Source organism: Barbus barbus, assembly GCF_936440315.1.
Source record: "Barbus barbus genome assembly, chromosome: 26".
Classification (NCBI taxonomy): Eukaryota; Metazoa; Chordata; class Actinopteri; order Cypriniformes; family Cyprinidae; genus Barbus; species Barbus barbus.
In genome coordinates, this window is record NC_136754.1 from 14673083 (window position 1) to 14696336 (window position 23254).

Here is a 23254-nt window from a genome sequence, read left to right on the forward strand (position 1 = left end):
GACCTGGCTACTACACTATCAGAAATAAAGGTACAGCCGCTATCACTGGGGCAGTACCTTTCCAAAAGGGACATGTTTGTACCGAAAGAGTCCATTTTGGGACCTTAAAGGTACCATATTAGTACTTAAAGTGTACATATTGGAACCTAATAGGCTCAAAAGTGTACATTTTGAAAAGGTACTGCCCCAGTGACAGCTTTTGTACCATTATTTCTGAGAGTGCATGGTGTGTGTGTGTGTGTGTGTGTATAGAATGTTTGTAGAGAGTTATTGCAACAGTTGCTTAGAATTTAAACTTGTCGTCTTGTTGACTGCTTCTGTTGGTAAAGTTCTAAACAGCAATCATCATTAACATCTGGGGAACCTGTTGTCATAACTAAAAACTGCTGCTAAGAAACCTCAAACAGCAATTATGCTCCGATCTGACTGAGCAATCATTAAATGGCAGTAGCATGATTTATTTTAAAACATTTATGTCTTTATTTGGTCAGATGATTTTGTATTATTTTTATTTTTAATATACACGCCTAGTAGGTTGTATGTGGGTGTACAATAGATCTTCTCTGTGGTGATCACAGATTCATCCACGCAGAAGAGTAGTGCTGAATAAAAACCCACCTAAGTTAATAATAAATGAATAAATAAAGAAATAAAGATATAACGATAAATGTACAAGTAACTTGCAAATTTATTTTTCAAACAGAGATTGTGAGAGGCAAAGATCACTTTATTTTAAGGTCCAATTCTCGCTCGCCTTTTGCCTCAATAAACTCCTAATTTACTGCTTGATAGTAGTTAGTAAGATAGTTGTTACTTTTAGGTGTTGGGTAGGAATAGGGATGTAGAATATGGTCATGCACAATATGTGCTTTTTAAGTAACAAACAGCCAATATGTTACAGTTTTTTTCAATCGCTAACAAGCATTTACCAATACGTAAAGTACTTTTTCTAAACTCTTAACACAGCAACACACCTACATCACACAGTTAGCCCAATAGTTAATTTTCTGGCCAAAACCACATTTTGTTAAATAAATACAAACTCTACATTTCAAAATGCTGAATACCTTTTTTTTATATACTAACTCTATCAAAACACAGCGAGTCCAATTTAAAATCAAGTCTGCACTGGTTTTCTATCCAACAGGAACATGTAGTCAATTATAGTGCATAGACAGTAAAATGGCTAACAATTAATGGCATTACAAAAACTGCATTACTTATCATGTCTCAGTTCGACCTGTATAGAGCATACAATATGAGATCATTAAAAAATATAACAACAACAACAACAACAACAAAAATAATAATAATAATTCAGACAGCAAGTTAATTTTTGTGTGTGTGATTAATTTTAGATAGTATGTGTACAGCATAGTGAAGGATCATCAGAACTTTATGGAATGTAAAAGAAAAGTGACAGAATTGCAGCAGTAAATGCTTTACTGGCAAAACGAAATTGCTGTCAGTGATTTAAAAAAAAAAAAGAATTTAAATGAATGTACAGATATGTTATTTACAAATGTGCAGTTCACAAATTAACAATTTTCGTGTTTCTCTGTATAAATGTGTCAGTTATGATGGACAATGTATTGTTATTGTTATGTTTTACAACTGTTCAGGCTGAATATAGCCTGTGTTACAGTTTTTTTCAATCGCTAACAAGCACTTACCCATACTTCAGATACTTTTTCTAAACTCTTAACACAGACTCACACCTACAAAACACAACTGGCCAAATGGATAATTTTCTTCTCAAAAACACATTTTGTTGAATATATACTAACTCTTCCTTTCAAAATAGAACACATCTTTCTCTGCACACACTATCTTTGCCAAAACACTGGAAATCTGACTCAAAATGAAATTATTCTGTCAAAGAATAACACTTGTTTTCACTTCACAAGGTACATGCAGTCAATCAAAGTACACCAGGTTTCAAAATACTGGCTATTGTTGACATTACAAAAACTGCATAGACTTTTATGTTTCAGTTTTACAGGTATTTGCATGCAAAACATGCAATCCACCGTTTTGACACTAAATTTCTTGGTTGGGAACTGTATGTCCACATGTACAGTAATGTTCACATTCAAAAGCATTCCAGTAAAAAGCAAATAAGTTTTTTTTTTTTTCCTATACTGTTTACTACAGGAGGTACAGTAGAAACACGGTATGATAGAACAGAAAAAGTTTTACAGTATTGCTTACAGTGAACAAAATATCCATGAAACACACAAGAGAATTCTGAACAAAAAAACAACAGCAAAAAGCCCAGATAAAAAGGGGGGTGGGACAAAAAAAAAGCACAAAATTACTGTATCTAATCTCTGCGATCTTCAGGGTTAGGCCACATGTTTTCATCAACATCACATCTGGGGCCTGTACCATGATGGTAGATGAACAAATTCAGAGTAATAGGATAGGTTTTGAGTTGACAAAACCAAACCACTCTAATCTGGCTTTGTTGGTACCATGAAGGTGATCATCAACTTTCTCTGTCAACTCAGACTTGATCCCGAGTTAATGGAGCGTGTGCACATGAATGTATGACATCAGCGACGAACAGCCAATCACAACACAGAGCAAGTATGATTCACTTTTCGCGAGAGAGCCAGCGAGATTCAAAACGCTTTTGTTAAAGGTTAAGACATTAAAGAATATGAGGAATTTAAACGCATTTCCACTGAAGTACTTGTCCATAAAAGAGGACAAATAAAGGAAATTATCTTGCTCTGTCAGTGCAGTCACAAGTGAAACTTGTGAAGTTAGTTTATATAGTTGATAATATATAGTGATAGAGACTCAAACATGTAAGGTCATCCTGTATGAAGCCATTTTTAAAGTGTTATCTGTTGATTCTACCACTTACTTATATTACCTATGATCTGTATATATTAATATTCATTTAAAATAAATGCTTTATAATAATTGTTAAACTAAAAATGTTTGTGTGTAATGGAGTAATAATAATATAAATCAAATTGTAATTATCATTAAAGCCAGACAATTTTGTTGTATTTTTTAATTATTTGTTTATTTAAGGTACTTCATAGTGACCTTTAATTTGTAGGAAGAGAAACTGGAGGAGTGACTTTTTTGTGTGTCAGACATCTGTCACTTTGCTCACATCTGATTGGTCCAATTTCAGTTTGAGATCTCTATCCCAGAACATAACCTGCCCCAGAGCAGGTTAGCCGTGGAGCGTAAGTTACTATGGCAATAAACGCAGCTGAAAGCCAAGCCAATTTCATGGTACCTAAAACCCAGGATTGGTGCAAACTAAACTGAAACTTACCTGGCTAGCCAGCTAAACCGGCTTCATGGTACAGGCCCCTGATGTTATCCAAGGCGATGCACCTGGGATAAAACCGCCTGGTATGTCGGATCCACCCTTGGCAATCATCAACTGTGATGTCCCTGCAGCCAGCATCCATGGCTTCAAGAAGGGACATCTGGTCATGTGGCTGATGGTCATAAACCCTCCATCTCCATGCAGAAAAGAACTCCTCTATGGGGTTGAGGAAAGGTGAATAGGGTGGAAGGAAGAGACTTACCAGTCTTGGGTGGACTTCAAACCATGTTGTTATTGTTTGCGAATGATGGAAAGCCACATTGTCCCAGGTAATTACAAAGGTCCTCGTGTTTTCACCCTCCTGATCCTGCTCTGGAACCAGGCGCTGGTGGAGATCATTGAGAAAGGCAAGAAGGCGCTCGGTATTATAGGGTCCAACCTGACATCTGTGAAGGAGTAATCCTGCATTTGCAATTGCTGCACACATGGTAATGTTTGCCCCTCTCTGTCCTGGCACATCAACTGTGGCCCTTTTTCCAATTACATTTCGTCCACGCCTTTTGGCCAGATTGAATCCTGCCTCATCTATGTATATGAATTCATGAGGGGCCTGGTTGGCCTCCAATTCCATAACTCTCTGAAACAAAGTTTATGTAAATCATGTCATTACTGTGTACCATACTCTACTGTAACCTATTACTGTGTAGGTTACCTACTTGCAAAGTGCAAAGCTTATAGAACTGGACATTGAATTGAATATACACTATACCTGGACATATTGTCGTCGTAACTCCTTGACTCTCTCACTGTTCCTCTCAAAGGGAACAGTGTAGAGCTGCTTCATCCGCACTCTGTGTTTGGACAATGTCCACGTAATGGTTGTGAGGCTGATGCTATCGATATTGTCAAATATCTCATGGTCCTCCACAATTCTAGTTTGAATTTCATGCAGTTTTATTGCATTAATTGCAACAACCATTTCTACAGTGGTAAGTTCTTGATCATTATTGAGGAGCTTTCCTCTTCCCCCAGAGGGTGGACGCATTCTTTAGAGGGACAAAAAATTCAACATATGCATTACTGTATGACCTTATTGACATGTCAAGTGAGAATAGAAACAATCCATGTAAAATGCAATACTTGCCTGTTGGTTTGTTGAAAGATGCGCATAATGGAGGCAACCGTTGACGCCTCAAATTGGGCTGCACTCTTTCACCAGCCTCTCTTAGTGAAAGACCGTGGTTGATTACATGGTCAATGATAGTGGCACGAATTTCATCACTGACTACTGTTCTTGTAACCCTTGGAATGCCACTGCATCTCTCACTGCTCCTGCATCTCTCACTGCATCTCTCACTGCTCCTGCACCTCTCAATGCATCTCTCACTGCTCCTGCATCTCTCACTGCATCTCTCACTGCTCCTGCATCTCTCACTGCATCTCTCACTGCTCCTGCATCTCTCACTGCATCTCTCACTGCTCCTGCATCTCTCACTGCTCCTGCACCTCTCAATGCATCTCTCACTGCTCCTGCACCTCTCACTGCATCTCTCACTGCTCCTGCACCTCTCACTGCATCTCTCACTGCTCCTGCATCTCGCACTGCATCTCTCACTGCTCCTGCATCTCTCACTGCATCTCACACTGCTCCTGCATCTCTCACTGCATCTCTCACTGCTCCTGCATCTCTCACTGCATCTCTCACTGCTCCTGCATCTCTCACTGCATCTCTCACTGCTCCTGCACCTCTCAATGCATCTCTCACTGCTCCTGCACCTCTCACTGCTCCTGCATCTCTCACTGCATCTCTCACTGCTCCTGCATCTCCCAATGCATCTCTCACTGCTCCTGCACCTCTCACTGCTCCTGCATCTCTCACTGCATCTCTCACTGCTCCTGCATCTCTCACTGCATCTCTCACTGCTCCTGCATCTCTTACTGCATCTCTCGCTGCTCCTGCACCTCTCAATGCATCTCTCACTGCTCCTGCATCTCTCACTGCATCTCTCACTGCTCCTGCACCTCTCAATGCATCTCTCACTGCTCCTGCATCTCTCACTGCATCTCTCACTGCTCCTGCATCTCTCACTGCATCTCTCACTGCTCCTGCACCTCTCAATGCATCTCTCACTGCTCCTGCACCTCTCACTGCATCTCTCACTGCTCCTGCGTCTCTCACTGCTCCTGCATCTCTCACTGCACCGGCACCTCTCACTGCATCTCTCACTGGGCCTGCTCTTCTCTCTGGGCACCTTGCTCTTACTCTTCCTCGTCCCGACATTACAGTGTTTGTGTTTATCTGTTTCTGTTTCCAAAATCATCACTCCTCAAAGTCCTCCTTTTACTGTATAAGTGTCAATGTAATAGAAAAAAATTGCCCCTGCCAGTATATGCACCAGACTGGAATCATAACCAGACTCAGCCAGGCTGGAATCAGCTGTGGTTAGCCCAATTTAAATCAGCTGTGTGTCTTCTTCTTTCGTGTGTCGTCATCAAATGTCCAGCTCAGTAGAACTCAGCCACGTTCTCATCTCAGGTCCCACATCGAAGAGGCCGGCCTCCGAGGGTGGTTTATACAGTGGACAGCTGTGTGTCAATTATTCAATTGTTGTTTATTATCAGCTGAGATATATTGTTTTTGAACTGATATCATTGCAGAAGCAGAGGTTTTTATACTGTATCTAAGGTTTGGAATATTGTTTTTGCTATTGTGGGATGTTGGGTGTTAACATTCGTAAATACTACAAAAAAAATCCATAATTTTGTTGGGAGGTATAGCTTGTCTGTTAAGAAAATGTAAGCATTGAGGAAATGTGTTCACTGACTGCATATTGTGTGAAAACGACATGAAATGTGTGAATGGTAAGGCCACAAAAGACTGATGCTGTGCTAATTGTGTTTAGAGTTTTGAAAATGTGACAACTGGTTGGACAAACGCTTGTTAGCAACTGAAAAAAACTGTAAGAAACTGTTCTTGAGCAAAGAGAGAGTGGGCAGGGTGCGTGGGGTCCAGAATGATTTTCTTAGACCAGACCTTTTCCTCACTCTCCAGATGTAAAATGTTCCTCTCAGCAGTCCTGACTGTCTGCGGTAGTCTCTTGATGTCTGATTGGGTAGCTGAACCAAACCAGACAGTGCTGGTCCAACTAATCCTCTCCCTGGTCCAACCAGTCCTTTTCCTAGTGCCAACTATTCTTCTCCCTCCTCCAAATATTTATTTATTTTTATGCTTCTCTGTGTTGTTCTGTATTGTTTTGAACAAAACCAATCCAGAGAGTCCCTTTTTATTGTGCATGGCCATTTAAGGAAAGACTTGGAATTATTCATTAAGATTGGAATCAGCTATTTCTCAATTATTAGTAATTAAAATAATTCTTAGCAGCACTTTTAAGCTGATTTTGTTGCAGAGGTAGAGATTTTACACTATATATAAAGTTTGGAACATTATGTCTTCATTTCTGTAATGCTGTGTTTAAGCATTTGTAAAAAAGATAAGAAAGATCCATGATTTTTGGTATGGGGTAAGCTTGTATGAAAAGACTATTTAAGCATTTTAGAAATGTGTCAATTGACTGAATATTGTGTGAAAATAACATGAATTGTGTTAATGGTATGGTCACAACAGACGGATGTTGTGTTAATTGTGTTTAGAATTTTGAAAATGTGACTACAGATTGGACAAAGGGATGTTAGCAATTGAAAAAAAAAAAACTTTAATTATAAGCACGCTAATAAGCAACTATTAATAGTGAGAATTGCTGTGTTACCAAGTGTTACCAAGGCAAACAGTACATACTGCAGCTTTAAATAAATTAAAAGTAAAAGGTTATTTTAGTTTAGTGTTATAAATGCTACAAGTGAAATTATGCATTACAGCATTTTATTCTATGGTCTGTCTGAATACTGGATTCTTATTGGCTGGCAGATATGCAGTAAAACCGTTTAATGCACAGGTAGTTCCAAGTCAGTTTAATCACCGTTCCATATTAATGCTCTGCTTTAATTGATGCACACTAACCAACATGCATCACGCGCGCACACACAGAGAGAGAGAGACAGTTCAACGATTGCAGATTACGCTGCACACACACATAAACTTGTTGTCAACACTTCCTTTATTAACGCTTGCTTTATTAATAAAATAGTCTAGATACTAGATTACATTGTATAGTATGTTGAATTAATATTTTTACTGTATATATAGGCTATACACACTGATAAAAATTTAGTGTAGAAACACTTCTAACTCAGAAACTGCTAGTAAATGTCAAAGGCAATGGCAGAAACACGTTGAATTAAACAAAAGTATAAAGCCTGAAACAGTATTTTCTTGTAAAATAATTTTTTTCAATTGTTGTATAGCCATGTTGTGTTAAATGACATTGTGATAACTTGGATTTATTCATCATATCACTATGTAGATCCTTTTACAGATCATTACTTTTTTTGCATAGAATTTACTCAGCATTTTGACAAATTAGTGTATTTAATTTTTATGGCATATTATCTGCTTTGCCTATGACACATTTTAACCATGACTATATTCACAATTATATTATAGCTTCTCACCCCACATTTCTTGGATAAAACAAGGGTGTGCTTATGGTGTAAATAAGAGATGCATTCTGCAGTGCAGACAGCTTTGTTGATTATAACAGGAGTGTTGGTGAGATCTCTGTGCACAGACTGTCAGTGAGCTGCCACTGAACTGCAGGGCTCAAACAGCCGCATGAGACGTGACTGACATGATGCACATACATGTTGTGACAATTACTTTTCAGCAAGGAGCAGAATATACAATTCAGATGTCAAGTAGATCCTTACCAAACATGGCACCAGATAGCAGTGTAGCTCAATCTGTACGGGAAGTTAGTCAGGTTCAGTAGGCATGGATAATATTTTACAGTTAAGAAAGGTGTATTTTGTATTGTAAGCATGTATTCATGAACACATTCACTGTTGGCTGCAATAGGTTTGCTGGGTTATATGGATGCCAAAGATTTCTGGACAGTGTTGGAGATAGAGTGAATGTGTTTATTCAGTTTTGTACAACAATAAAAAAAGCACACGTGTGTTGTGTGTCACACGAGAATATGTTAACAAAGCTGCAAGAGGATGCAGTTCAGCTGGATTGCTGTATAGACAGGAGCCCATATGGCCAGTATAAAATGAGTCAGCCTGTGTAACCTTCAGCAGAAGTGGAGAGAGACAGAGAGTGGAGGAGGAGCTGATTTACACAGTGAGGATGATGTTTTTGACTCAACTCAGAATAAAGTGATGAGTAGCCCTCTATTTTGAAGTGTCCATAGGAGACTGGTTGAGATTAGTATAAGTGGAGGCAGGAAGAAAATGTACAGTAGGGATATAAAGAATGGAAATTTAAATTGGGAAATCCAATTTAAAGTAAATAATTTGAAGTAAATAATTTTAATTTAAAATAATTTTTTAACTACAGATGTGGATTAGTTTGTTTCTTTATCTGAACCGATTTGGAAAAATTCACAATGGATCCTCGGCAGTGAATGGGTGCGGTCAGAATGAGAATCCAAATAGCTGAGAAAAACATCACAATAATTCACAAGTAATTCAAATGACTCCAGTCGATCATTTAACGTCTTGTAATGTAAAGCTGCATATTTGTAACAAACAAATTCACCATTAAGATGAAATTTAAACAATAACTTCAAACAGCTGCTACCAACTCTATCTATAATATTGCTTTCTCCAGTAAAAAGTTGTCTCATCTGAATAAGTGGGAAACGATGCATAGATATGTACACACTGTTCCCTGTCGATATTTCACTCGTACTGCGTCGTAAGACGCTTGTATGGGAAAAAAACGTCTCAGGTTACGTATGTAACCATGGTTCCCTGAAGGGAACGAGACGCTGCGTCGAAACGCATATGGGAATGCCTTCAGCGTGACCAGGCTCTGAATATGATGTGTAATCAGTCAAACAAGGGCGAGGCGTCACGGGCGGGGTGACGTCACGACCAGGAAGTTATAAAAGTACGTGCGGCGGAGCCGGCTTCAGCTTCAAGTCATGAAGCAAGCGCTGGCAGGGATGCCGGAAGTGTGGCAACGCGACGCAGCGTCTCGTTCCCTTCAGGGAACCATGATTACATACATAACCTGAGACGTTCCCTTCCAGGAACTTCGAGCTGTGTCGAAACGCATATGGGAACGAGATACCAACGCTGCCAGACTGACAAGTCCCTGCCTGGTGTCAGGATGAAAGGACAGAGGAGCCGGGAGTGGCTCGGATGTCGAGGTCATAGAACCTAATGAAAGTCAGGGGCGTGGACCACCCAGCTGCGTTGCAGATGTCCTGCATGGGAACACCTGCCCAGAAGGCCTTGGAGGCCGCCACACCTCGGGTTGAGTGCGCTCTGACTCCCACCGGCAGGGGGAGCCCAGAGGCCTCGTATGCCAAGGAAATGTCATCCACTATCCACCTGCTAAGAGTGGGCTTCGTCGCAGGAAGGCCCCTCTTAGGCGGACCATAGCACACGAGCAGCTGGTCCGACCTTCTCCACAGGGAGGACCTGTGGATGTATGCGTCCAGTGCTCGCACTGGACACATACGGTTGTGCTTCTCCTGGTCTGGCTCCCCCGAAGGGAGGAGGACAGAAGGCCTGCAGTACTACCGGCTGTGGAACGACCGACGGGACCTTCGGAACATACCCCACGCGGGGGTAGAGGAATACTTTCGCCGAACCGGGCGCAAAGTGAATAGAGGCCATAGTCAGGGCCTGAAGGTCACCCACCCTCCTCAGAGAGGTGATCGCTAATAGGAAGATGGTCTTGATAGTAAGGAGTCTCTCAGTTATCTCCTGAATGGGCTCGAAGGGTGCATTGCACATAGCCTCCAGAACCACAGCCAGATCCCACGTAGGGATGCGAGATCGTACCGGAGGCCTCAGGGCGCCACGGAGGAAACGTGTAACTAGGGGGTGTCTACCCACTGACTGGCCACCGATAAGGGCGTGGTATGACGAAATAGCTGCCACGTAGACCTTAACAGTGGAATGGGTTACCCCTGCGGAGAAACGGGCCTGCAGGAACTCCAGTACTGCACCAACGGGGCAGTTGACTGGGTCAAGCTGGCAGTCCCCGCACCAAGAAGTGAAGAGCCTCCACTTCAAGGCGTACAGTTTCCTCGTAGAGGGAGCTCTGGATTGGAGGATGGTCTCGACAACCTCAGTTGACAGACCGGAAGCTATGAGTTGTGCCCCTTCAGGGGCCACACCCACAGCTTCCATAACTCCGGGCGAGGGTGCACCTCGCCCGGAGAGGAGGTCCCTCCTGACGGGCACTTCCCACGGAGTGCCGTCGAGGAGAGATATCAGGTCCGAGAACCATACTCGGCCCGGCCAGAACGGTGCTACTAACAGTAGACTGACCTCGTCCCGGCGCACTCTCGCCAGAACTCCCGGGAGCAGAGCGATCGGGGGAAAGGCGTACAGACGCAGCCTCGGCCACGTCTGTACCATAGCGTCCAGTCCCAGAGGAGCTGGAGGGGTCAGCGAGAACCAGAGAGGACATTGTGCTGACTCTTGAGTCGCAAAGAGGTCCACCTGGGCCTGGCCGAAAATATCCCAAATCTGCTTCACCACAGACCGCGGGCAGGGTGGCCACTCATGACCGCACCCCAACCGGTAAGGGAAGCGTCCGTCACTAGCGAGACGCGGCGACAAGGAGCTCCCAACACCGGGCCCTGGGACAAGAACCAAGGATTCCTCCACATGTCTAAGGCACGGACACAACGGCGTGACACTTTGACAGCGCAGAGCGAGTTTCCCCTCAGGGAGACCCCCTTGGTCTTGAGCCGCCACTGTAGGGGTCTCATGTACAGCAGGCCAGAAGGTATCACGCTGGATGCAGCTGCCATGAGCCCCAGCAGTCTCTGAAACTGCTTGACAGTGAGTGACTGGCCTTCTCGCACTCTCCTGACTGTAGTGAGGATCGACTCGATCCGAGCAGGGGACAATCGTGCCTGCATCGTGGTCGAATCCCACACCACGCCTAGATAAGTGATTCTCAGAACCGGAGAAAGCACACTTTTCTTGGCGTTCAGTCTCAACCCCAGTTCTTTCATGTGGGCGAGAACAACATCTCGATGCCGAACCGCCAACTGCTCTGATTGAGCGAGGATCAACCAATCGTCGATATAATTGAGTATGCGGATGCCCTGAAGCCGCAACGGGGCCAGTGCCGCATCCAAGTGCGGGGTGAGAGTGCTAGGCCGAAGGGAAGAACCCGATATTGGTACGCTTTGCCCCCAAAGGCGAACCTCAGGAACTTCCTGTGAGAAGGAAGGATGGAAACATGGAAATATGCGTCTTTGAGATCTATCGTGACAAACCAGTCCTCGGACCTGATTTGAGTCACGACCTGCTTGATAGTAAGCATCCTGAACTTCAGCTTTCTGACTGAGCGGTTCAGTAGACGCAGATCCAGTATGGGCCTCAGCCCTCCATCCTTCTTCGGAACAATGAAGTACCGGCTGTAGAAACCGGACTGGGTCTCGTGAGGAGGAACCAACTCGATGGCTTCCTTCCTCAGCAAAGTACCGACTTCCTGTTCCAAAAACAGAGCCTGCCCGGGGCGGACCGCAGTCATAACAACCCTGCAGAACGAGAACTGAATACGATAGCCTTTCGCTACGGTCTTCAGGACCCACGGAGACACATTCGGCAGCCGCTGCCAGGCTGTCAAATGCTCTACTAAGGGAATCAGTCTCTCGAGACTGACCTCTGGTGCAGCCAGACCGCTGTCTCGAAGCGGCGCACCGGAAAGGAGGCACGTGGCCTGGCTGCTGGGGCGAGATTCTCGGTTCCGCGCTGCCGGGCGGACAAACCTGAGAAATATACTCGCTGGGACCGGCTGTGCCCTGGAACAGCGGCAGGGTCAGCAGACAAGTCCCTGGAGGGCACCGAGGTGAAGTGGTCACCGAGTGCCGCGGTGCAAGCCACTCCACCCCAGTAGGGGTTGCCCTCCACGGTCCTGGGGCTCGCCCATCAGGACCTTTTTGCCGAGGACCTCTTAGCCGAAATGACAGTCCTCAAATCTGCCCTCGGCCACGAAGTCCCCAGCGCAGAGCCCCGCTGGCCCCTCTGCGGGGGAGCATGAGCAGCGACGCTCTGTTTCTGCGCTTCTCTGCGCGAGGAGCCGGTATGCTGCTCCCGCCCAGCAGCCTCCTGAGCCAGAGAGCGACGGGGTAGGAACCGCCGAAGCGCCTCCGCCTGCTTGCAAGCCTCCTGGAACCTGCCGATGGTGGAATGTACTGTATCGCCAAACAGGCCAGAAGGCTGCAGCGGGGCGTCCAGGAGGCAGACCCTGTCCTTAACTGTTTTCATATCGGACAGGGTCAACCACAAATGCCTCTCCGCCGGCACCAAAGCTGCCATAGAGCGGCCGATAGCGCGGGCCGACTCTTTGGTGGCACGGAGGGTGAGATCGGCGGTTTTCCTGAGTTCTAAAATATCATCTCCTCTCACATCCCCGCTCTCATCCAGCTCTCTCAGCAGCTCAGCCTGGTATGCCTGCAGCACTGACATAGTGTGCAGACACGCACCAGCCTGACCTGCTGCCGCATACCCTCTGCCCACTAAGGAAGATGTCATGCGCAGAGGCTTAGTGGGCAGCACAGGAGCCTTTAGGGACGATGCCGTGGACGGAGACAGATAGCTCGCGAGCATCTGCTCGATCGGCGGCATCGCCTTATACCCATGCTCATTCAATCCCCTTACATTCCCATAATAACTGGAGGAAGGAACGAACTGACGGGCCGAAAATGGTCTTGCCCACGATCTCGACACCTCGGTGTGGAGATCGGGGAAAAACGGGAAGCTCCTGTGAAGAGGTGCTGGCCGCGAGCGCAGAAACCGCTCATCTAAACGGCTGGGCTGCGGCTCAGACGTTCTCTCGGGCGGCCAGCTGATGTCAAGCTTATCAACCGCCCGAGTTATCACCTCTAATAGCTCCTCATACTGGGGTGCAAGAGGCGGCGAAACCTCATCAACGCTCGTCAACTCAACCTCCTCGGAGGAAGAGAGACGCAGCGTTGAGCCCTCGTCTCGTGGGGAAGAGTCCGCTTCCCAGCCGAGAGGCGGGGCACCAGATCTGGCTGATACGGGAGGAGATAGGGACATGCCCATCTCACACTCGCCAGCCAGATCAGCCTGCGAGCCCCACGAGTGCAGCCGCCGCTCTGCCTCGGCAGCAGCGGGACCGGCACCGCGCGGGGAACTCGCAAAGGCTCCTTTCTCAAAGAGAGCCCTCCGGGTGCGGAGAGTACGCAGTGAAAGCCGCTCACAATGAGGGCAATCGGCTCCCTCGAGAGCCGATTCTGCGTGCTCCGCACCCAGGCAGACCACGCACAAATCGTGTGTGTCCTCGTCCGTAATATAACGAGGACAAGGATGCACACACAATCTGAAACATGGCCTGGAAGCTACACCCCTGAGCTTGCCCTTGGACTTTGGCATTATTACTGCTTCTTGCACTTTAGACTGGACAGACAACAGTAAATAGGACTGACACAAATAGAGCGCTTCGCTGAATGACAGAAAGCTGAAGCCGGCTCCGCCGCACGTGCTTTTATAACTTCCTGGTCCCCGCCCGTGACGCCTCGCCCTTGTTTGACTGATTACACATCATATTCAGAGCCTGGTCACGCTGAAGGCGTTCCATATGAGTTTCGACGCAGCTCGAAGTTCCTGGAAGGGAACTCTTTTTTTCCTTTTCAACTGAAGCCTTTTCAATCTTGCAGTGAAACTGCACGTCCATTGGTTCGTGCAGTGCTATAAAATCGAGCCAATGGCTCGGCGGCGATGAGCAAGCCTATGGCTATGCAGCCCGCCATAGCCTGCCAAAAAGGGCGGGGCCTGTGGCTATATAAGCGCTTTGCCGCCGCATCTCAGATTTCTTCGAATGAAGCGACTGAGGCGTGCAGCTCATAGCATGGCCAGGAACGCAGTACTCGTTCCCATATCTCAGGCCGCTTCAGATTAATTCTCTTAAGCGATAAAGATTCTTCCTCGCTGACGCCGAGATTCGCTGTTGAAATGCCTCAGCTGCCAGATCAGACCTCTCGCAGCACACAGCTCGTGGCTTCCCAGTCTATCCCCTGCTGCCATCCGCCGACTATCTGAAAGAGCCTCACAAAAGAGCAAATCTATCGCCGCGTTGTTTCAAATGCCGTGCCTTCATTGTAAGAGGTGCAGGACTCCCCTGCACGCTGATGATGGTCACGCTGAGTGCCTGTCATGCTTGGGGAAATCCCACGCTGATGCTGCGCTCAGCGAGACTGACTGATGCTTGGGGAGATCCCATGCTGGGGCTGACTGCTCTCATTGCAAGAGTTTCAGTCTCGCCTTTCTGCTCTCGCGGATAGCTTTATTTTCAGAAAGCGACTCCGCCCCTCGTGCCCTCCCGTTCTCTTCCTCCCAGGGACCTGCGAGGAAGGAACAGCAGGGCAGAGGATTCGAGCGCGCTCACGTCGGTTCAGTGCCCACGTGCTTCGCCATCACTGCAGAGAGAGGATTCGCCGGTCCTCTTCACTCAACCTGATCAGCGTCCCTCTGTGGCTGTGAACGACATGATCTCATTCGGAGGGAGTGACGACGACATGGATGACAGCCTTTCTCTGGAGGCTTCGGACACGGAAGAGTTATCGGGCTTGGCGACTGACCCCACACTCTTGCCGCCATCCTCTTCACATTGCAAGACCCAAAACGGACGAGGAGCTTGCATCCGACATTCTGCTCACCTCCGTTGATTGTGCTGAAGAGAAGGGATACGAGCACTTGCCCCCTCTGGATGAGTCCGTGGTCGCGTATCTCAGCCTGCCCACGGCTATCGGATGGAAGGAGAGGGTGAACCATCCGTCCAAGCTGTGCTGAGCCACATCTGCACTCGCTGGACGCGCCTATTTGGGCGGCTGGACTGGCGGCTTGGGTGCTGCATTCCAGGGCTGTAGTCCAGGTCTTCCAGGCCAAGATGCTCGCCAGCAAGGTGCCCGGACTCGACGCTGCTTCACTCAGGGACCTGAGGAGCGTGACGCACCTGGCCCTGGCAGGCCATCCCCGGTGTGTCAGAGTGGGTAATGGCGAAAAGACGAGGTTATCTACTCCAATTTGCTCGAACACCACTACGCTTCCGCGGTGTGGTTGCCACCACAGTGCGCAGTGAGGACGTTTGAGAGAGCCATAGAAATCGTTCCTCCAGCCCAGAGCGAGTCAGGCTTCTACAGCCGTTACATCCTCGTCCCCAAAAAAGACGGTGGCCTGCAACCTATTCTAGATCTCAGACTCCTGAATCACGCCCTGGTAAAAAGGTCATTCAGGACGATCACATTGAAACAGATTCTATCGCAAGTATACCCAGGGGACTAGTTCATGTCACTGGATTTGAAAGATGCATACATTCACATCCAGGTAGCCCCCCCATCACAGACGATTCTTGAGATTTGCATTCGAAGGGGTGGCATGTCAATACAAGGTCCTCCAGTTTGGGCTGTCCCTGACTCCCTGCACTTGTACATGATGCATGGATGCGGCTCTCTCCCCTCTGCAACAGATGGGAATCTGCATCCTCAACTACCTCAACGACTGGCTCATTCTGGCCCAGTCAGAGTCAGTTTCAACATCACACAAGACCCTCCTCCTCAGCCACTTAGATTGCCTGGGGCTCAGGGTCAACTTTGCCAAGAGCATACTGTCACCCAGCCAACGAGTGTCGTTCCTGGGTACAGTTATCAACTCAGTGCAGATGACAGCAACTGTCTCAGCGGAACGAGCCATGACTATTCAGCGTTGCGCGGTCTCATACAAGGAAGGGACCATCCACCCACTCAAGGCTTTCCAGAAAATGCTGGGTCTTATGGCAGCAGATTCACCAGTACTTCGGTTGGGTCTGCTTCACATGCGGCCCATCAAGTTCTGGCTGAAGCAGTGGGTTCCATCTGCGGCTTGGCGTCACGGTTGCCATCGCATAACGGTGACTCAGGCCTGTGTATCAGCCCTGAACCGTTGGAGGGACCCCCTCTGGCTGAAGCGAGGTGTGATCTTAGACACGGCGCACAGAAGGAAGGTTGTTATGATAGATGCTTCTAACAAGGGTTGGGGTGCACTGTACGAGGGCAAGCCGATCTTCGGTCTTTGGTCCAAAGAGGAGTTGGGTCTGCACATCAACTGCCTAGAGATTCTAGCAGTGTGCCGTGCCTGTCAATTCTTCCTATCGGACATAAGAGGACACCATGTGCTAGTACACTCAGACAGCAGGTCTGTGGTGTCATACATAAATCACCAGGGCGGCCTCGTCTCGAAGCTCCTCTGCACGCTGGCGAAAGACCTTCTTGTTTGGGCTCAAACCAATCTGCGCTCACTGAAGGCGACGCATGTGCCGGGCAAAATAAACCAAGGAGCGGACATGTTGTGGAGGAACAACGTCTCCTCAGAGGAATTGACGCTCCACCCGCTCGCGCTTCAGAAAATCTGGGAAGCTGTTGGCAGAGCTCAAGTAGATCTCTTCGCCTCTGAAGGCATTCCGCCTAATAGCCCCCCTCTGGAGGAACCAGTCGTGGGTGTCTGAGTTATTCCAGCTGCTCGAAGCAGCCCCATGGCCCATCCCCTTGAGACGGAACCTCCTCTCTCAAGCGCACGGCATGCTGTGGCATCCACAGCCCGAGTTATAGGCCCTGCATGTGTGGCCGCTCAACGGGAGCCTTTAGACCTCCCAGAGTGTGTCTAAAACACTACCAGACGCCTCTATGCTTGGTGTCAAGACCACCACTAAGATCCGGTCACCTCTGAGGTATCAGTGGTTCTTTCGTTTCTGCAGGAGATGCTGGATAAACAGCGTTCCCCATCCACCATCAAGGTTTACGCTTCAGCCATAGAATGAACCCCAGAATGAACCCCCCGCGCCCTTGTACAGTTCCACCTTGGGACTTACCAACCGTGCTAAGGGCCTTGAGAAGGCCCCCCGTTTGAACCATTGCAATCCGCGAGAATGAGATCGCTCTCGTTTAAAACTGCCCTGCTGTTAGCATTGGCGTCGGTTAAGCGAGTAGGAATTCTACAGGCCCTTTCTGTCAACCCTGCTTGCCTAGAATTCGGGCCTAACGACGCCAAGGTCGTCCTGAAACCAAGGCTGGGTTATGTACCTAAGGTGCTCTCCACTCCGTTCAGAGCCCAGGTCATAGCACTTTCTGCGCTGGCCCCCTCGACGGATGACCAGGGATTGTCCCTGCTCTGCCCCGTCAGGGCCCTCAGGGTATACATCGAGCATTCCGCCTCATACAGGAGGTCGGAACAGCTTTAAGTCAGCTTCGGTAACCGGGCTAAAGGTCGCCCTGTTACGAAGCAAAGGATTTCCAGGTGGTTTGTGAATGCTATCACCCTAGCATACTCCTCCTTGAGCTTGCAGTGCCTCATTGGAGTCAGAGCCCATTTCACCAGAGGCATCGCCTCTTCCTGGGCGTGCATTCTTTTTTGGAAATTTGTGAGGCTGCCGGCAGGTCCTCGCCGTCCACATTTATAAGGTTTTACAACCTGGATGTCCCCGCATTGCAGGCCAGAGTCCTTTCTGCTTAGTTAACCGTCCCCGGATAGTTAAGCAGTCTTAGGGGTTCACTTGACCAACATTGCTCAAGTCCCTCCCTCTCTTGGACGGTCCATATTTTATGGGCACCAAGTGTCAATTTACAGGACGACACCCAGGCCATGGATGACCCTGGCGGCTCAGCCTGTGCTTGGTGTATTTTTAACTCCCCTGGGTCTTCCCCACGCGAGTTATGATTTTCAGTCGTTCCCCATCATAGCACGGCGTGATTGTACTGGTGAATACAATACATTGTACTATGGGAATACAAGCGTCTTACGATGCAGTATGAGTGAAGTATCGACAGGCAACGTACTTTGTTACTATTGTAACCTTGGTTCCCTGAGATATGGGCGTTCCTGGCCGTGCTATGAGCTGCACGCCTCAGTCGCTTCATTCAAAGAAATCTGAGATGCGGCGGCGAAGTTTATATAGCTAGAGGCCCCATCCTTTTTGGCGGGCTATGGTGGGCTGCATAGCCATCATTGCCGCCGAGCCATTGGTTCGATTTTATAGCACTGCACGAACCAATGAACGTGCAGTTTCACTGCGTGATTGAAAAGGCTTCAGTTGAAGAGGAAAAAAAGAGATTTTCCCATACAAGCATCTTACGACGCAGTACTTGTTCCCATATCTCAGGGAACCGAGGTTACGATAGTAGCCGAGTACGTTTACTGGCTATAACATTTTAAAACAGTTCTACACAAATATATTGGTGAATTCTGATGTCTGAGGACAACAGGGGATTCACTTTTTCATGGAAGCATTATTATAGATTATGGAAGTATTTTTATTTAATTTTATTTATTAACTGACATTTAGGGCCCTATTTTAACGATCTAAGCACATGGTCTAAAGTGCACAGCGCAAGTACACTCAGGGCCGAATCCACTTTTGCTAGTTTAACAACGGAAAACGGTCGGCGCGCCTGGGCGCATGGTCTAAGGGGGTTGTCTCTATTCTCTTAATGAATAATGGGTGTTTTTGGGTGCAACGTGCAATAAACCAGTCAGAGTCTCATCTCCCATTCCCTTTAAAGAACTAATTCACTTTCAAATTAAAATTTACTCACTCCCATGTCATCCAAGATGTTTATGTATTTCTTTCTTCAGTCGAAAAGAAATTAAGGTTTTTGATGAAAACATTCCAGGCATTTTCTTCATATCATTAATTTCAATGGACTCCAAATGGTTGAAGGTCAAAATTACAGTTTCAGTGCCGCTTCAAAGGGCTATAAACGATACCAGACGATGAATAAGGGTCTTAGCTAGTGAAACAATCGGTCATTTAAAAAAAAAATAATAAAAATGTATATGCTTTATGAACACAAATGCTGGCCTGTTCTGCGATACGTGGTCATGACGTAATGGCGTTAAAAAGGTCACATGTCAGTGTTTACAAGTTGAACATGCAAATAAAAGTCAAACGCCGTTTACAAAAAAAAGGAGTTTCACCTCAACGAGTTCACAATGTAAAACAACAATGTCGGACGATTTTGAACTTGGAGGAGAAGATAAGATGGAGCCTGCATTGTGACCTTTTCAACGAACGCGCATTGCAGAACAGGCGAGCATTTGTGTTTATAAAGCATATACATTTTTTATTTTATTTTTTTTAAAATGGCCGAACGTTTCGCTAGATAAGACCCTTATTCATAATCTGGTATCATTTATAGGTCTTTGAAGCTACACTGAAACTGTAATTTTGACCTTCAACCATTTGGAGTCCATTGAAACTAACGATATGGAGAAAATTCCTGGAATGTTTTCATCAAAAATTAATTAATTAATTTTAAGGCGCACAGACTGAACGCGTCTCCAGAGAGCAAATGGATCTGCTCATGCGCGAGCAAATAGGAAGGCTAATTAAAAAAAAAAAACGAGCTGATTGCCACGCATTATTCTCCACATATAGCGCAATCTGAACCTTAAACACATTTTGTCAAAAAAAGCCACTTTCAAGGCATCGCGAGTTCACGTTTTACTGCAGAAGCCAACAAGCGCCCTACGGTGCATTCCAAACGGGATATATCGCCCTCCGAAGGGCACTTCGGAGTGAAAACAATCATGGCCGTCATATTTAAGTGTCGTTCCAAACCGAAGTGCTCAAAATTATCCACTTCAAAGGGCCCTCCGGAATGAAGGATTTCGAAGGGTACAACTGATGGACACTTCGGGCTCCAATGATCCTTTGCGCTGATTCTTTGCATGATGACGGCACCTCCGTATAATGATGCAGAAGGGCGAAGTTGTTTGGTCCCCTACACTCTTCAACCCTTCGAGGCCCTCACTCTGGAGGATAAACCGTTTGAGGGATTAGGGCATAGGGATGATCCCTTCTGAATGGAACACAGGGCTAGTTGTTTTTGAACAGAAGCCGATAAGTTCATTTTAGCGAATCAGCGTGCTGTATTCAGGTCAGGAGACAAGGCTACATTCACTTTGAAAAGACGTGCTATTTGAGTAAACTGACTAAAAGTGATCGAGGATGGATAATTTCGACGAGCTGGATGAACCCGTGGTATCTTCTTCTGGGCGTAAAAGGAAAATAAAAGCTGAAACGTTTTGTTACAATGGTGAGGGAAAAGCACCGTGTAGGCTATTGCATGTAATCATCCATAAATCTATGATCACAACCATATATATATAAATATATATATAATTAGTGCTGTCAATCGATTAAAAAAATGAATTGCGTTAATCACAGTCCTGGACTGTGATTAATCACGATTAATCGCAAATTTAAAATACTAGGACTTACCTGTAAATGTGTTGAAATAAAGGAATGCATGACAAACAAGTTTAAGGAAACATAACCTTTCATATCTCCGCAAGGTATGAAACATATTCCTTCTTATTCTTTTGTTTTAATTCAGCCATTGTCAGCCTTTATACTGACAATAAAACGTTTACCAAGCCACATCGTTTCAATCCCAGTAATAAAATAGTTTTTATAAAATACATTAATATTATATTATTCTTTGTGTTTGTCAGTCTAGCCATATAAAATAAGTAAGTGGCACTGTAAGTGGAATAATCTTTCTTCTTATCAAATGATTAATTTGCATAAAAATATAATATATATACACTCACCTAAAGGATTATTAGGAACACCTGTTCAATTTCTCATTAATGCAATTATCTAATCAACCAATCACATGGCAGTTGCTTCAATGCATTTAGGGGTGTGGTCCTGGTCAAGACAATCTCCTGAACTCCAAACTGAATATCAGAATGGGAAAGAAAGATGATTTAAGCAATTTTGAGCGTGGCAAGGTTGTTGGTGCCAGACGGGCCGGTCTGAGTATTTCACAATCTGCTCAGTTACTGGGATTTTCACGCACAACCATTTCTAGGGTTTACAAAGAATGGTGTGAAAAGGGAAAAACATCCAGTATACGGCAGTCCTGTGGGCGAAAATGCCTTGTTGATGCTAGAGGCCAGAGGAGAATGGGCCGACTGATTCAAGCTGATAGAAGAGCAACTTTGACTGAAATAACCACTCGTTACAACCGAGGTATGCAGCAAAGCATTTGTGAAGCCACAACACGCACAACCTTGAGGTGGATGGGCTACAACAGCAGAAGACCCCACCGGGTGCCACTCATCTCCACTACAAATAGGAAAAAGAGGCTACAATTTGCACGAGCTCACCAAAATTAGACAGTTGAAGACTGGAAAAATGTTGCCTGGTCTGATGAGTCTCGATTTCTGTTGAGACATTCAGATGGTAGAGTCAGAATTTGGCGTAAACAGAATGAGAACATGGATCCATCATGCCTTGTTACCACTGTGCAGGCTGGTGGTGTAATGGTGTGGGGGATGTTTTCTTGGCACACTTTAGGCCCCTTAGTGCCAATTGGGCATCGTTTAAATGCCACGGCCTACCTGAGCATTGTTTCTGACCATGTCCATCCCTTTATGACCACCATGTACCCATCCTCTGATGGCTACTTCCAGCAGGATAATGCACCATGTCACAAAGCTCGAATCATTTCAAATTGGTTTCTTGAACATGACAATGAGTTCACTGTACTAAAATGGCCCCCACAGTCACCAGATCTCAACCCAATAGAGCATCTTTGAGATGTGGTGGAACGGGAGCTTCGTGCCCTGGATGTGCATCCCACAAATCTCCATCAACTGCAAGATGCTATCTTATCAATATGGGACAACATTTCTAAAGAATGCTTTCAGCACTTTGTTGAATCAATGCCACGTAGAATTAAGGCAGTTCTGAAGGCGAAAGGGGGTCAAACACAGTATTAGTATGGTGTTCCTAATAATCCTTTAGGTGAGTGTATGTGTGTGTGTGTGTGTGTGTGTGTGTGTGTGTGTGTGTGTGTGTGTGTGTGTGTGTGTGTGTGTGTGTGTGTGTGTGTGTGTGTGATCACAACAACAACGACATTTGTCATGGCAATTCAGGAGATACAGCAAGCTAATCAGAAAGAGTGGTGATTTTGAAAGGAAGTGAACCTGTTCGGGATACCTTATGGATCTGTTATTCGCATACAAACACAAACAGATGTGAGATACCATCTATGAAAGTGTGAATCAGAATCAGCAGTCAGTGCAGTGTCCCATGAAGAAAGGTTCAGGGGAATTGAAATAGAGGACTCCCACTGTATCTCCATAATATGGAGTATATTTGTAGCAAGCTCCTTTGAATGAGACTATGCTACATTATGTCTAAAGCTAGTAACCACTAAACTAACAAACTCAGTGATTCTACACTTTATTCTCATAGGGAAGATGAACAAAAATAGCTAATAAAATACATTAATATTATATTATTCTTTGTGTTTATCAGTCTAGCCATATAAAATAAGTGGCACTGTAAGTGGAATAATCTTTCTTCAGGACTGCAGTACAATTATGGGCAGGGCACTGAAATAGATGTAATTTATGCATGGTGTGCTCTAAAATTCATTTGTGAAACTAGTTTTCTTCTGCTTCCTCTCTGCAGGACTTAATTGGTTCTGTGTGTCACAACATGGTTCTGGGAGTATTTAATGTTGGAAAAGTGTGTTCATTGCCTCCTTACATTGGACAATTCTGTAATATTGGTATTCCTTCAGAAATGAACTGTGTGTTTGGCTATATAATATGTAATACAAGTCATACTGGTTATCTAGCTTGTTAAAATGAATGGCACTCCCAGTGCTTTTGTTGCAAGTGTCACATTAAAGGTAGAACCTAGAGTGCCTTTTGAATGTTTAGTAGAACGTATAAGGACAACTCCAATTTAATGAACTGAATAGGCATATTTGGTCCTAGCAAACAACTACAGTACCTTATTCTGAGAAATAATTTAATACCTTGTGCAGTTTGATACTCATGTTGCTCTTAATA